The sequence below is a fragment of the Cotesia typhae genome, unplaced genomic scaffold, assembly GCF_013202065.1.
Source record: "Cotesia typhae breed Kobodo isofemale line unplaced genomic scaffold, CoteBio_Ctyphae scaffold_121, whole genome shotgun sequence".
NCBI classification, from domain to species: Eukaryota; Metazoa; Arthropoda; class Insecta; order Hymenoptera; family Braconidae; genus Cotesia; species Cotesia typhae.
In genome coordinates this window covers 3,222,187-3,239,943 of record NW_027423773.1, presented here as the reverse complement: position 1 = coordinate 3,239,943, position 17,757 = coordinate 3,222,187, and the positions used below count along the sequence as shown (strand labels likewise).

Sequence of the window (17,757 nt, the reverse complement as noted above, 5' to 3'; positions counted from 1 at the left end):
TAATACGACTAGCATAATATTGTTATGATTTCATTTTTCAAAAAAAGTCAATTTGTCAAATTTTGTAGGATACGACGTATTAGAATGGTAGTATCGAGTAACCTTATATTCTCACATGTACATACTCATATAAGTATAAACATACACTTACTACATATACAGAAAAACATTACACTTAATACTATATATTATTGTCTTCTCTTCTTATCTATTCATTCGTTATCATCAAGTCGTTGAGTACGGATGTACTATTAAGGAGCTATCTAATAATTCATCATCCAGCAGAACCATCCCAGACCAACAAGATAAAAATTCTTCAATCAAGAACTTATTTAATACATTTTTAATCTAGACGGTCTCTAAAAAAAAAGTAATTAAACGACATAAAGCAACCGATGATTTAATGAAGTATTATGCTCAACCTGCTCAACCTGAGGTCGAAGGTGCAGATTCATACCCATCAGAAATAATGAACAGTATAAGCATCGGCATTTATTGCGGTTTTATTGAAAATGATAAGAATTATTGTTATCGAAATGATGTTATTTATTTGCAGTTGGTTTTAATCGATCTCCTACGACGATAAATGCTTTTTGTATTTAGATTAGAGCTCTGGTAATTAATTGCAACGCGACGCGAAGCGTCAGGGTGGACTTTACGATCGTCATACATTTCCCAGTGATTTTAATGAGAATTTATGGAAAAAAAAAATTTGTTTTATATTTATGGAAATTTTTGGACTATCTACGTTTTTCGAGTCATGTTATTTATTATTATTATCATTATTTTTTCAATCATAATACCGTTTGAAGTGGGACTTTTCGATTATAAAACTTTTTTATTGTATTATTGTTTCACGGAAAGTTTGCGGAACAAAATCATGTATAAGTGCGAGTGATTAAACATTGATTTACTTTTTAGGGCTTTTTTTGTTGTTTTTATTTTTACTGCTGGACCGCAAATTAAGTAGTTTGTTTCGACGTCAACCTGAACGCTGAGTTCGTCAGAGGAGAATAAAATAACCAAAAAATAAAAAAAAAACTTTAAAAAGTAAAACATTAACGGTCTTGGTTTTGTTTTTTTTTTTTTTAGCTTTTGCGATTTAAACTTCAAAGTTACATTTTTTTGCAATTATATTGAAATTTCAAGGGTGAAAAGTTTCGGATGAAAATAAAAATGGTCTTCGAATTTCGAAGGTAAAAATCTAATGGATAAGTGATTATTTTTTTCGATTAATTTGACAAAAAAGTGGAAACTAAAAAAGATCCGATTGGTCAAGTATATCTGGAGTTATGGATTTCCTATTTTTTCCATCATAATAATTTAATTAAGACTTTAAAATTTAAGACGTGCTCACTTCAAGGAAATCTGATAAAAATGGAATATTTTTACATCTAATTTTAGAGTTATCAGATTAATTTTTGTTCAATTATACAATAATTGAATTATAAAAGACTGAATTCTGCAGGCCATTTTTTAAATGTACATCTATTTTTGTGATCAAAATACTCAAAAATGTATCAATTGATTGATTCTTTCAAACTTATTTTTATTAGTTTCACCTGTATGTTTGTATATTTGTAACCGACTCTTTTGGACTTCATTTGACCCACTTCATTTAATTTTAAGTTTAGATTTCTATAACATTTTTTTTTGTTTTTTAAACTATTGTTATTTTACACTCTTGTGATTAATTTCGTTTTATTCAGGTTTATAACGAAGAAATTTGATCAACTGGCTTTTTGACTCATCAATAATCTTAATTATGCAGGCCGTCTTTGAAATTTTCTACTCAGAATTCAACCAATTAGTTAATTTTGAACGGTTTGTGCTCAAAATGTCAAAATTAGTTCAGAATAGCCCTCACTATCAAACAAATTGAATTATGGACACAAAAAATCTGAAAAGAATAGATTCTGCAAGTTATCCCTTAAATTTTAAAGTATTTATGGGTTCAAAATCCTTGAAAATCTACCAATTCTTCGATTTTTGAGCGCTTGGACTGAAAATTTTGATAATTGTTTCAGAACAACACTTCTGTGAGTATTTTTAAACTGCGAAATCTTTTCAACGCGTGGTTCAATATTGACTTTTTTGATAAAATTCAACACATTTTTTTAACCCTTTAATGTTTTGGAGTCGCAAAGAATCTCGGTGTGAGCTGTTAGGGGAGAGAGCCAATCATAATTTGTTATACGGTTGTGTGAGAGAAGGTTTAGTTGTAGTAGTGTGTCCATGCGTCCCTTTCTATTATTTTTCGAGCCCCTTCTCTACACGCAAAAAACAAGATTTATTTATTTATTTATTTAATAATTAAGATAAATAAATAAATAATTATTTATAATTATAATAATTATAAATAAACAATTAATAGATAAATAAATAATTAAGATTTAACTGGTTTCCATCTCGGATAGAACCTACTTTCATCTATAGTGAAAAAATGTACACGGAAAAAAAGAAAGTCTTGAGTCAAGCGTAAATTTTCTTAAATCAAGAAAATCTTAAGGAAGATTGAAAATTTCTTGAATGCTTTTAAGCTAAGAAAATTTCTTCTTGCTCCAAAATAACTTTGGTCTTCCTTACAATTTTCTTGGTTCAAGAAATTTTTTTTTTCTGTGTACAGATGATAACTACTTCTATGTAGATTGTAATGGGAACAATCTTCGTTGAACTGAGTCCCATCTCGGATTGAACTGAGTTCAACAAAGATTGTTCCCACTACAATCTAGATAGAAGTAGTTATAATCTGTACATTTTTTCACTATAGATGGAACTAGTTTCCATCCGACATAGAAAGCAGTTAAATCTTATTTTTTCCGTGTAGGAAAAAGACTATAGCTCTCTCACTTAAAGAAAAAGAAATATGACTCAAACTAAGAATAGGAATTCAAGGCCGAACATCAAAGGGTTAATGAAAAATGTGGATACAAGGTTTTGAGTCAATTAGTTGTAGAGTTTGGGAGGTATCTCAAAAAGTCTTGAATTTTTTTTTTTTGGTTTTTATTTTTTGAATAATTTTGTAACGTCCTGACAGATTGGCTTTAAAATCTAAGCAGGGAGTTGGGAAGCTATTATTATTGTAGGACGTAAATGTCAGTGTAATTCAATCTTAAGGAGAATGGAAATTTTCCCCTAGACCGTAGATATTCGATAACAATTGACAAGTCGATAACGTCGATGAATGTCATGGAAATGTCGAAAATTGTATGCTACCAATTCTAGTGACTTGTCCATATATATATATAGGTATTATATACATGTACAAGGATAATACATCGAAGCTGAGAGTAGATGGATTGACGAATTCCACTGGGTTGTTGTCTCGTATAAATTCAAGACACGTCTGATGCTCTTCTGGAGGCAACCTTGACAGCGAGACAGGGAAACACGTACCGAGACTGCAGTCGTACTACAGCGGAACAAAAACTTTAAATTGCGTTACAATAAAAGATTAAAAATTTTTTGTTCGATAACAAAATAGTGACAAGTGCTGCATTTTATGCATGCCAATATTATGACAAATAAATTTACATTTACATGAAGAGAAAAAAAATAGTTACTGAATTATTTTCATGGAAATAAATAAATTATCTAGAATTTAAATTTAAAATTGCCTTTTGAGCGTTTTTTATTACACTAAAACGTTAAATTAAATATTTTGGGCTAAACATTGAAAATACGAAAAAAATGATGAAAAAGCTTTTTTGAAGGAAGTCGAATTCTCTATGAAAATAAAAAGGTCTATAGCAGTTTTAGTGTATCTCTTATCATTTAGTTAGATTTTGAATTTGTTATTAGATTTTAAGCACTTTCAATTATTAGTAGGTGATAGACAAGTTTGAAATCAAAATTCTGCGACAAATATTGGAGATACAAAAAAATTATAGGCGACTTGTCTCTTACAATTTAGCTAGAATTTTGTTTGAAAATTTAATTATAAACTTATTTGACGATACCACGTGTTAAAAAGTTTTAAGGGACACAACTAGTGTAAATTCTTCAAATAACCGATTTTTTTTTTATATTTTGATAGGTTATAATTTTAAAAATAATATACTAAAATTTTTAATCGATTTCTCAAATAGTTTTTGAGTTACAGCTATTTAAAGAGTAGCCGCTCGGCAGTTAGAATCGGATCATTTTATCTTTAAACGCGTTTTTCTCGAAACAGCATTTTTCGGATTTGCTGCAGTGATTATTCAAAGACAAATGATCCGATCACTACAAAATTTTCTTCTCCATGTTCTGTATATAGTTCTCCTTACAATGACCCTCCAGTTTTTTAATCTGATCTAAAATTGAATTTTGGGAAGCCAAAAACGACCAAAATTTTGAGTAAAATTCAATTTTTTTTTTTTAAACGCCGCCATTTTGTCAACTTTTGACATTTTTTTCGAACGAGGATTATTGTACCGACAATATCTTCTAGTTGAACGAGGATTTTTTTTTTTATGTTTCATCCATGGAGAAGGCCGGAATCTCTGCATGAGTGGAGGACTTTTTTTTAGCGCCGTCAGAAATCGCGTCTAACTCGGAAAATATTTAATTTTCTTCTTCAAAAATTTTACTGTGTATTCTTAAAATATGTATTAATATACCCTTAAAATTTTTAAACAATTTATACAGGAGTTTTTTTTTATTTTAATTCCCAATTAAATCAATATTTTTGGCTAAATATCGGAGTTACGAAAAAAAGGCGTGAAAGCTTTCTTGTAGCAAATTTAATTCTTTAAATAAAATGTCACCTTAATTCTTCCGTATCTCTCATCGTTTAGCCAAAATTTGAATTTAAAATTAAAAAATTGTTAGGTATTTTCCTCCATTTAATTAAATTTGAACTTTAATTTGAAAAAAAATGTTACGGGGATATTCAATGTTTTATCTTTTTCTCCAATGTAAATTTATTGTAAAAATCTGGGGTGAATTTTTTATTTAGCGATTCGTGGCTGATTGTGGCTTTAAATTATCCAATAATAAAAGATGTCACGTTTTTACGGTTCTATGAAATTCGCGTAGTATTGGATTGGAAGAAAAATGTATATGATATTAAAGTTAAGAGCAAGTTTAAGCAAGAGCTAGAAAAGGTAAAGTTTCTTCAGTAGACGTCGATGGAAAAGTTAAGATATATATAAGAAAAGGAAGAAAAGAAAAAATAAAAAGCCCGATATATTTCCGATGGAAAATAAATTGGATACGTTCGACGTTCTCATCAGTATTTCGCGTTTTATATATCGATCTTATTCATTTCATGACTTCTTAAATAATTTTTAAATCATTTTTTTTTATTTCACATTGTGCTTCGCTCTCGCTTCGTTCTATTCACATTATACTCGGTTATTTTTAAGTAATTGTCATCCGGGAAATTGATGAGTTGAAGGATGTATTATGCTGTCAAATCAAATTTGCAGACGGTTATTTTAAGTATAATATTATTCTGAATTTCCTTTGTCAAGGATAAAATTTCGATAATTTTCAGTAGAAAAACTCGCTCATACTATTGTCATTGACAGGAAATTTGACAATTGATATTTAAGCGTCTAATTTTAGTCGCTAGATTTAGCTTCGTCGATTGATAAGGAAATTGATTTACAATTTATTGAATTCATTATCTTCAAAGGTCTGAAAATTAGTGAACGGACAGGATTTCCACACTAATGTTGAATCCGACCTTTTTAATTGACAGTCTAAAGATGGTAAAAAACAATAGAGGTGATTAAATAATTTTTAATATGAGGTACTCGTGGGTAATGAGGCCTAAGTGATAGAAATGCTATTTAAAATAACCGCTTCCGCTAAAGATTTCTCTAAGTAGAAGAGTCTAGCATAGAAATTTCGCTACAAGTTTATATAGTCCCAATACAATGTTCCCTGTCTTCTATATTTTGTCATCCGTCATATGCTAACCCAAGCAAAAAAAAATTCTGATTCAAAATGAGTTTAAGATTGAAGTTCATATTTTGACACAAATATGAATTAGTTTTGAGATCAATCCAAATTTGAAATTGATTTGTAAATATTAATTAGCACGTCTGTAGAAATTTTGATCCTGCTTTAGAATATTAGTAAAGACTTAAAAATATTTAGGATAAATTTTATCTATAAAATATTGCTAAGCCTATTAAAATTCTAAAGCAGAATCAAAATTTCTACAGGCGTGCTAATTAATATTTACAAATCAATTTCAAATTTGGATTGATCTCAAAACTAATTCATATTTGTATCAAAATATGAACTTCAATCTTAAATTCATTTTGAATCAGAATTTTTTTGCACGGGAAAGTAACGCAGAAGAATTCCTAAAAAACGATTTGAGTAAATGTTAAACATTTTTTATAATTTTATATTTAATAATTTAAATCATTGCTCTAATTTTTATCAACATCTTAAAAAGTATTGTTGCTCAATTTAAGGAATGATTGATCTCTAGTACCAATTTTATCAAGTGTAGTATAACTATTTCTAGTATGTATAACCCGCAGGCCTTATTACCCTACCGTAGTAAAATAAGGCCTATTCACAAGGTTTTTAAAAAAATTTAATTTTGTGTTTGTTTATGGTGAAAATTACCATTACTCCATTATATTTTATGGCTAATGTATTAATTTAAAAATTAATGATACATTGCAATAATTAAATGCAATATTTTCAATTTTTTTCAAAATCTCCTTTAGCTCGGCCTTATTACCCGCCGGTACCTTAATTACAGCAGTCATGGCAAAAAAAAATTTTTTTGCAATTTTTTTGACTAAGGGGCACAACTAGTGTAGTTATATATTGTTTAAAATTTCTAACGAGACTGTCAAACTTTCCACTCGTCAATATTATGGACGATATGATAATATGAATTTTTTTGGATAATGAGTAGGAAATATATTAGCTTGGAAACTTAGCAGAAGTAATGTTTTAGTAAATATTGAAATAATGAAATGAAAGTTTCCTTTATAAGCTTCAGTACCTTCAGCAGCATTAAACTAAGTTACTTAATTAAAAAGTTACAAGTATAAGAAGATACGCTGCGGCTAAAAGGTTTCGTTACTTCGATAATTTTAAATGTCTACTAAGATGGCTCATTTGAAGAGCTTGGGCTAGTTTTTCTTGAATTTATTATCAAAAGGAACATTTTATAATCTGTTGTAAAAATGAAATTCTTTTTCTACAAAAATTATGAACAATTTAACTTATTACGGTGTTTAAAAATTGATATTTTCATTCTTTAAAGTTATTCTTTTTATAAATTAAAATTTTACGAAAAGGATGAAAAATACGCTAAAATATATATAAGGTACTTTTTTGAAGAACATAAAATTTTTTCCAAAAAATATTTTTTACAATTTTTCCGTATCTTCAATATTTTACCCAGAAAACAAAATTCCAACTCTGATAAAAATAAACATCAACAAAAGTGACGAAATCAGTGTGTAAGTATTGGTTTTATTGACGTGTCTACAAAAGAAAGAAAAAAATAAGAACAGAATAGAAGTAAGAAACTTTGCCAATCCAACTTTGAACTTAACTAATGACGAAAACGTTTTCACAGAAGATTACCGAATGTAACTACACAGTTGCCTTAGTAGTATAAACTACCCCGGTTGGTTTAACTAGCTTTCATTTTATCCAATTTACTTTTTTACTATTTTCCGTTAAGCCGAACAGTACTGAAATACACTACGGCATTGTGTCAGTAATACAGAGGTCGTCTCGCTGTCTTTGATCTCCAAGAAACTCTAAAGCTCAAAGACAATTCAAATTCCCACGTTACTCTAATACTTAAACAAATAATAACAATAACAATTGGTTAACTTCCGAGACTCAGCACATCAGATTACACGTGTGGTATATTGCGTCACGTTTCTGTCTCAAGTTTATTACCATCAAGTAATAATGAGTTTCTTACACGTCTTGCCACGTAATTACTCGTCGGTTTGTCAACCGGCAAATCGATAATGTATTTGGTGATGGAACTGACTGTTAACAACACAATATTCGGGTAAGCGAATGGAACAACAGTCGTTATGTATTTCTCCGTTTTTTCAATCTTTTTTTTTTTATTCTTTCTCTTCCTCCTGTTTCTCTTTTGTTTCCAGCTGCGTTCTGGATATTCTGCCCGAGAAATACGATTGCTTGAAATTAAACTCGATAAGTGCCCGGTCGCTAAGTACCTGCTGCTGGAATACTGTACGAGCAACAGCTTTTCACGAAATAAATGTCCCTGCGATACGAGATTTCAGCTCAATAAAAAAAAAAAAACAAGCTACAAACTACAAATTAATGAATTCTGTTTATTTTATTTATTATCAGGCATTTGTTGGCGCTGGACATTCAAGATAAAGCATTTAGATTCTTGTTTTTGCACAGATAGAATTTATCCTGGTTTTGGTCATCTTGACTCTCATTTTTTTCTCACACTCGGTAAGTTTATATGTCGTTTATCATCGATCGATAAAATAATAAAAAATTTTGACAGATCAGTCAATGAAGGTTTGGACAGTAAAGATGCTACCTTTTTAAGTATAAGAAAAATTTTTAATTTCACACAGTCTAGAACTAGTTATGTTGAACTGAAATTAAAAAAAAAAAAATTAATATTTTTTTTTTTTTTTTTTTTTTTTTTAATAACTTGAAAAATATTTTATTGATAATTCAAAAATCGAATTTTTGTTAGAATATTATTATTAGGAGTTTAATAAATTGTTAATAATAATTATCAGAATGAATAATTATTAATTCTAATCAATTTTATATATTCATCTTTCAAGAGATTGATTTTATAAAACTACCAACAAAATTTATAACACAATTCAAAAGAAAAAATCTTGAATCAAGAATACCATTTTATAGAAAAAAATTTCTTAGGTCAAGAGGAAAAATTCTTGAATTGAGAATAATTTCTTGACTTCAGATTTTTTTCTCTCGACTCAAGAAAATAATTTCCTTCAAAATGGTACATAGAAAAAAAAATTTACTCGAATCGAATAAATACTTTTCTTGGTTTAAGTAAATTTTACTTGATTCAAGAATTTTTTTTTTTTTATTCAAGTCATTGAAACTGTTCAAAATTATTTTCTTGGTTCAAGAACTTTCGTCTGGACTCAAGTTAAATTTTTTTTCAAGTAAAAAATTTTTGAGATTAACTGTGAGAAAGAAAAAGAGAATTTTCAAAGAAGAACATAGCTTTGTTTGATTTGTTAAAGTTTTTTCAATTATTAATTAGTATTTTTTTTCCAGAGATATTATCGTTAAAAATTAGTCAAAATTGGTTTGAATTCAAGTCTAAATATTCTTTATAAAGAATAACTTCATTTTAATTAAGTAGAATTGATTATCTGTAACCAAGTAAAGATTAAAAATAAATTTTCCCTTAAAATAGAAGTAACCCAATTTGAAAATTTTAAAACGGTGAGTTAAAATGACATTATTTGAATAAATCTTCTATTTTTATCATCAATATTGAACAATTGAATTCCAATAAAAGTTCTAGACGAAATTAATTAATTCTCAAAATAAAAAGAATAGAATAGAGTAACCAACTAATGTGCAGAATGTAAAACTAAAATTACAAGGGTGAGCTTTAAAATAGAAAACGGCGATGTGACACTAGATACATAAAAAATTCAGCTGCTCGGAGTAAAATTATTCAGGAGTTTTCTTTTTTTTATTTTCAGCGTGTTCCACGAACGTCTACTTTAGCGAACGTCAGAAAAGATGAGCTTCACTTCACCAACGTTCCCCTATCCTATCATATTATCCCCTAGCTCAAGTAGAATAAAACTGAGCTTTAAAAAAAATAGACAAGATGAAAAGAATGAAAAAGATATCGTATCGAATCAAAAAGAAATTGAAAAAAATGGAGGCAAAACTTTTGCTTTCTTCATTACTGGATGAAGGAGACTCGTAAATGAACCGCTCAAACTTGGCCCCCTTCCCCCTAATCGGTCGACAAAATCTTACATGAGTTATCAGTATTGGGAATTAATGACCGGAATTTAATTCAATGCTCATTTATTCGGATATTTTTAATCATAGAAAGAATTCTGAAGGACAAAATGAATGAAAAAGATCGATTTTTGTCAAACTGATTTCTATTGGTTGATAAATGGTCGAACTATTGGCTGGAAAATAAACCCGATTGACGGTCAATTAATTCCACGTGGCGAAAGCTCAGATAGTATAAATTAAATCCATAAAAAAATACCGATGGAACTCGAGTGGAAAAAACAGGCTTATTTTTTCCAGTAAGCACACTCATGTTAGAGTTATATAGAGCTGTATTCGTAACGCGAGCGAGGTCTGTGAATAAGTGCTAAAGCGAACTTTTGTACCAACCAGCCATCTGACAAACCGTACGCCAGTCGTGAAAGAAATGGGGAAAAAAATAATAATGGTGATGGTACAAAAAATCGTGAAATATGAATGACGAAAGCTCTGTTGTTATGTGTATAGTATATATGTTTGGAATACAGGACAAAATTTCTCTCTTAATATGGCGTTATTCACTTCTACTTGAAATAATATTTAATAATTTCATGTTCCCTGTAGTCCAGACTTGAGCTTGAATTAAAATTTTATGATCAACTGTTTTTCACATCTCTGTTTTCCCCAAAAAAATATAATAAGGAAGTGCTTGAATATTAATATACTGAGGTGTGAAGCATGAATGGGATTCAATATTGACTGTATAATGAAACCTTAGCGGGTTTTCTGAGATATTTTATGGTTTCATCGATAGGTGGCTACGTTGTTTCTTACAAGTAGAAAGATCTAACAGTGGTTACTAATTTTTAATGATAATATTTCCAGTTAAAAAGTTCTAATTAATAAATAAAATAAAATTTAAAAAACACTACAAAGCAATATATTGTCGATGATTAAATTTTCACGAATGAATGAAAGGAAAATTCATATTAAAGCTTCTACATGAATTTTCTTTAAAGTTGTAGTTTTCAATTATTAACGCAATAAGGTATAAAACACTCTAATAATTAATCTTAATGATTTTATACTCGTTTCCTTACTTCCTTTTGATTTGACCCGGTTGAAGAACTAAAATCCCGATTTTTGCATCAGCAATAAAATATTCAGCAAGTGATAGAAAAAGTAAGAACTACTGATTTGTTTTTGAATTCCTGTTAAACATAACTAGTCGTAGCCTCCGTCTAAAATTTAAAATTTTGTTATACCTAAACCCTAAACCCTAACTTAAGTTAGCGATACCTGTAAACATCCTTCATCCATTTCAAATTCATCTGTCCATTATTCGGAAACATTAAAATAAAATTTCGTCTACTTTTAGCAGTAAATATCCAAAAACACTTAACTGAAAGTATTTAATCATAAAATTCCAACGAAAAGTGTAATAACATAAATGGAGTACTTATGCCAGATGTCTGGTTTATAACACCCACAAAATAGATGTATCTTTATGCTTTATAAACGCGCAACGATCCATTTTACTTGGGTTTCCGTCTACATACCATCTATGTACCATTTTCCATACATAGACACACAGCACATTAACGTGTTTCGACATGTGTGTTTGTGAAAAGAGCAAGAGAGAGAGAGTCTGACTGTACTATTTCTATAAGCATCTACACCAATACTGGTTGCCATTATCACTATCTAGCTGACTGGGTGCATGGTTCAGTCGGATGGCACCCGGTTGCGAAATAGAACCCGACGACACGGAATCCATTCACCTGCATTCAGCGATATCCTTTGCTGCCTCCCGTTACATTTCTTCCTATCCGGCGCATAGCTGCAATTTATGGACTCGCTTACTTCCCGCTCGGTAATGTAAGAACCGAGTGCCGGCTATCAATAAATTCTTACTCGTAAAGCCTCGTCTTTCGGCAGTAAATACATTCTCTTCAATATTTCACTGATGGATTTTTAAATAAACTAAATCGCTTGTATAAATTTTACGCTAAAGGCTTTAAAAACGTATACAAAAATAAAAAGATATTTTTTGATCAAGAAAATTTTTTAGGAGAGACAAATATCTTGATTCAAGAAAATTATTTTCTTGATACTGAACATTTTTCTTAAAACGTTTCAAAGAATTTAATAAAGTTAAACTATTTTTCTGAAAATATTTATTATTTTTTCATTCAAACATAAAATATTTCAGACTAACGAAATGAAATCTCTCTTTCACAAGAGATATATCGATAGTGCAATTTTATTGACTTTTTTTTTAAAATAGAGTCATAACAATATTATGCAAGTTAGATTAAAAATTTAACGGTCAAAGAGTTTAATAAATATTTTTAAATAAATATTTTCATTGAATTTCATTTAATCAATGTTAAAAATGAACTTTTTTACCGCCTGCTGTAAAATTTTCAGAAAATAAACGTGAAATACGACGTATTAGAATAGCTTTATCGATATTTAACTTACTCTAAAATACAAAAAGATAACGTTCTTGGATATAGACAATCTTACAGCAGCACCGTCTCTAAATCCTAAACAAAATCGCATTTTACTATTTTATCAACAGATGTAAGTTTCATGTCTGAACGGTACGTTGGAGAAGTAGTATAACTCTCTTTTAAGTACCAACATCGATCAGGGTTAGAGTCCGGTCTTGAGTCGAATTTACATTACTTTGTTTCTAACAAAAATGAATATTTTCAAGCCAATAACATTAATATTATTGAGTAAAGCATTTAATTCTCTAGCTCGGATCATTATTTATTAAATTTTCAAGTCAAAACAAATTTTTTTAATTGCGGAAGAGATTCCGTATTTCAACAAATTTATGATGACTAAAGTTTTCTTGATTAAATTTTTTTTAACTTTAAAAACCATTCAATTAACTCAATCTTTTTTTCACCAGTTGCAACAAAAGTGAATAAACAAACCAAGACTTAGCGTTCATAAGACAAGACAATAAAGAACTAAGTACCTTCAGAAAGCTCTGATTAAAAAAAGCGTTTAACAATTCCAATTGATTGAAAAGTTATCGCGACAATTAGAGCGCTAATTGCCAAAAAAAAAAAAAAAAACAAGTAAGAATAGAGTAGATGGAATTAATTTAAAATTAACCGTGCAAATGATCTGATCGTTCATCAGATAAATGCAGCAAGTAGGATTGTATGAGTGAGAATCGAGAATTGGATGAATCGATAAAAAAGCGCGGCAGCAAAAGTAAAGGTTTGACTGGGAGAATAAGATCGGGAAGGAGATAAGACCCGGGACAGGATATAATGTTAGGCAAAAGCCGAAAAATGGGAGATGGGAGATGAGAATTGAGAGATGGGTTGAGAATAGAATTGAAAATCGAGAGATAGGGAAGAAGAAACCCTCAACTCACTCAAGACGACAACGACAACAACGAGGGCTTTTTCGAATAAAGCACAAAGCGTCAGCAGCAATGGGAGGATTGAGACACCGGAAACGGAAACCATTAATGGCGGAATGCCGTAGTGTGGTGACTGGTGAGTAGAGGGTGGGTTTACCCGTAACGGTGCCTGCCAGTAATAGTAATAGTAATGGTAGTTATAGTTATAGTTGCAGAAGTAGGCAGTGGGTGCCGACAGTGTGAGTGAATAGGAATAGAGCGGACAGAAAAAGATGGATGGAGAATCCCAACCAGTAAGCACACTGGGATATTGTCGCGACCTACCAATCCGAGGGAAAGAGAGAATAAGCTGTTGAAAGATTGCCGCACAATGCCATTGTGAATTCGTAACCACGCGCTTGCTTTCTGGCATCAACTGAAAATTTAGATTCTTTTTTTTTTACCTTTTTTTTTAATAGACGTAATAAGAGTCTAAGGATTTATAGACGCTACAAAACACTTTTTTTATTTAACGCGTTTTTACTCCCACGTATCACGTAATGCTTTAAGTACCGTGTAGAGGCTTCTCTTTGTGGAGACTAAGCGTCATGTAATGGCGGAGCAAGCGCTCATGTAATGGCGGGACGCGACTGTATAAGTTTATGAAAGGTTGTTTTTAATTCAGTGAGTGAATCTCAGGCCTACGTTCTATTCATCCGTGGCAGTAGGTGTAGATGGATTTTTTTTTTAATGACTATTGCTTCAAATAACGTGATTAAGTGGGCACTTATGCTAATATTTGACTTATTCATGCCTGTGGATATGGCTCTGTACAATTTGTAGTTGAAGATAGGTGATGTTTATTGTTTTTTTATGCATGAATTTTTATTTTTTATTTCTAGAGAGATTATTTTCACAAGACTGTTTTGTTTTTAGTTGATTTAAAGAAATTATTATCAAGAAAATTTGAATTTTTTCTGAAATATTTAGTTTGAATACTGTTTATGAGTTATCTTTTGTAATTACGTGCATTCGTCTCTGAGAAGAATTATCAATCGATGTGATAAATGCTTCCAGTATAGAAATTTTTAAAAGTAAACCTTATAAAGTAAACCTCTTTAATCTGGACATCTAAATTTAAACTAAATCATTAAAATGATTAAAATCATAATTATGAATGTTGTAAACTACTACCTATAATTTTCACTTAAACTGTTTCTTAAAAAATTAGTATTTAAGCAATATTACTTTTACTTATATTATATTATGTTTAAGTATTTATAAGTTCTAATAATCATGTTAAAATTCAAAAATTTAAATATGTATTGTATTCACATAATGTATATTTCTTTTTTGCCATTTGGCCAGTGAAGGCTTTGGCATAAATCAATAAATTCAATTCAATTCAATTCAATTCAATTCAATGTAATTTCTCAATTATCGACATTTTTCTCTCCGTGTAAGAAAAGATTGATTATCTAAAAAATTATCTCATTGTTTTAAGCTTGATCACAGCAAAAAGTTTCATGGACGGCCTCCAAGGTAAACTATTTTTCAAATTTTTTTAGAAATTTACAAAAAATTGCACTAGCCGGGAATCGAACCCGGATCGCCCGCGTGGCAGGCGAGCATTCTACCATTGAACCACCAGTGCTCATATTCTCCCGTAACCAGAGTTCAGTATTGAGCCAGAAGACCAGAGTCTCTATAGTTTCAACGTCTCTCTAAATTCGACCCCCACCTCAACTATTTAGCAACTATAGAGGGGACGAGTTACTTTCTCTGCCACTTCCATGGTGTAAGTGGAGTGCTTTTAATGAATTTTAATCCCATTGCACATGTATTAGAATGGTTTTATTGCCATCAGATTTTATTTCGATGCGACTATGGATTAATTTTAACACAAAAAATAGAATAAAATACTATTTAATGGATATCTTTACTTAAATAAGTAATATTTTATTAAAATATAGATATTGTAGTTATAAGTTGGGTTAATTGTAGAAAAACTAGTCCATAGGTTCATAAATTTAATTTGTTTATTTCCAGGTAACAATATCAGACAATAATTAAATTGGGCCACTACTTCTGTAATCCAAAGAATGTAGGTAGGAATGCTGGTCAAAACATCTGGATGACCAGTGGCACAAGGTATTCCATACAATACAACTCTACACAATACAACTCCACACGCAAGAGGCCCTCCACTGTCACCAAGACAGGTACTTTGATCAAGAAACCCTGTAGCGCAGATTTAATGGATGTACAGCGTCATGTCGGGTAGGTGAGCTTGGCACGTTACAGGATCCATAATTGTCAATGTAAGTTGCATCAATTTTGGATTGATGTCACAAAGAGATTCACTGTATCCCCAGCTAATAACGGTTGCTATTGCTCCGGTTTCAACAATCGTGGAAGAAAGAGATATTGTTCAACAATGATCATCTAATTTCATTTCGTGGTTGATATGACAAAAATTATATTTTTGAGCGCTTAATTATGGAATTAACGGAAAGTTGTTGGGATGGCCTTTGGGCTCAACCGCTTTCCTAATTTTTAGCATAACAGACTTGAAACTGAAATGATAAGAGGGCAAAAAAGAGTGCACGGATGTATAAATACGAAAATTAAGGATAAAGATCACATACATGACGTTATTTATGCTTTTAGTATCATTTGACGTCGTACAGGAACAAAAAGAATAGATGAATGAAGGAGCGAGCAGGGCATTCATTTGTATATAGATATATGTTCCGTTTGCTGGTTCACGTCACGTTTTAACCGTCAAATTTAAATCATAACGGATAACACAGCATAAAATATGTTGAAGAAGAGTAAAACACTGCCGGCATTGACAAATCACCCACCGGAAAATTGTCAAATTCAAAATTTGAAATATCTCTCGCCAGAATGTTGTGCATGTGGTAAGAACTTTTTTTCAGCGCTTTATGCATTGTAAATATGCCTGCTTTCAAATTGCTGCCAGGACTTTATTGGGAATCGAAATGGTCGGCTTATTTTTAGCGGCTTTGTAATTCGATCGGATTAATTTGTTCTCTGTATTGAACATTTTTGTCAGTTCTCTCTTTAAAATTTTTTTTGAAATAATTCATTTCCAACCTCCATTACTTAAATCTTCCCAATTATTTGAATTAAATTTTAAAATACTTGTCCAATTTACATTAATTTTTATGTCCATACTTAAATTTATGTACACTGAATATAAAAGTGTTGTTTCTATCAGTATAAAAATTATTATCGAGCCATAAGATTTCTAATGGTAGAAAACTTATAGTGATTATTAGAATACTAGTCCAGTGTATTTATAATAATTTCAACAACTAGTACAAATAATTATAATTCTTGATACAAAGTGACAATTAACATTTATAATAATAATAATCCACTTTTTGGTTGTATATATTGGGCATACTTTTACAAGGCCGAGTAGATAGCAGCCGTCGCTCAGCGACTATGCTGCCGTCTTTTATGGGTACACTGTACCTCATTGGACCCCAGCGCATCTATCTCACTACATTATTATCACACATATTATCAACGTCCTCCATTTATTATTACACACATATTATCAACGTCTTTTCTTATAATCACATATCTGTTCATCACACTTTCAAATTCTTGCACATATCTTTCACCCCTTTCTATCGGTTGTTGGAATAGTGGCGATGGGGAAACCACAGAGAAAACCCATGCCAGTACAGTTCGGCTACCGGAGCTACCCCCGACGGTTGGTGTTGGAACTATTCGAACAACCGTCGGGGCTCGAACCCTCGCCTCACGACATGACCTGCGAATGAACTAACGGGATAATAACTTAGTCCGCTCGGCCATCATGCCGCCAATTAACATTTAAAATTAGACTCATAATTTCAATTTTTACTCATTCCAATACTTATTAAAAAATCTGGAAAACTGTTGAAAAATTTAATAACAAACTGTTTCAAATTCCTGTGAAATTTAATAACAAAGTAAATCATTTGAATGCCGCCAATCACGTTTCAACACACAAACACATACATACTAAGATACATCCTCGTAGAAATAGTCAGAATGGTTTCCTAAGACCTCGAAACGTGGAGATTCGACGAGAAATCGATTTTTGAAAACTGGAGTGAAATCAATAATTTTCTGATTTTGCGAAAATCATTGATTTACATTGCGGGAAGTTAAAAATTAAGTAATGAGAGTAAAGTAAGGTTGTAATCATTCTATTTTGTTATCGACATTCTAACTAGGGTAAATTAACATATTGTGATAATAAATATACGCATTTTTCTGAGCAAGATGCGTAACGCGCTGAACAAAATATCACGTATTTTTTTTTTTTTTTTTAGTATAAGAAATATTGTGGATAAAAAAAAAGAATTTTTTTTAGTGTTCAGTACGAAAATAAAAAAAAAATTGTTTCAAATTTTAAAGCGTGTATAATTTTGAATATTCTATGCAGGTGTTCG

General features: G+C 30.6%; 1 protein-coding gene and 1 non-coding gene across 5 annotated transcripts in view; both read right to left on the bottom strand.

Moving 5' to 3' along the window:
* Pgant9 (polypeptide N-acetylgalactosaminyltransferase 9) overlaps positions 1-17,757 on the bottom strand; it is a 220,130-nt gene that overhangs the window by 151,195 nt on the left and 51,178 nt on the right. The window lies entirely within an intron of this gene.
* On the bottom strand, positions 14,866-14,936 carry Trnag-gcc (transfer RNA glycine (anticodon GCC)). Its single transcript has one exon. It is a non-coding gene; the product is annotated as a tRNA-Gly (tRNA).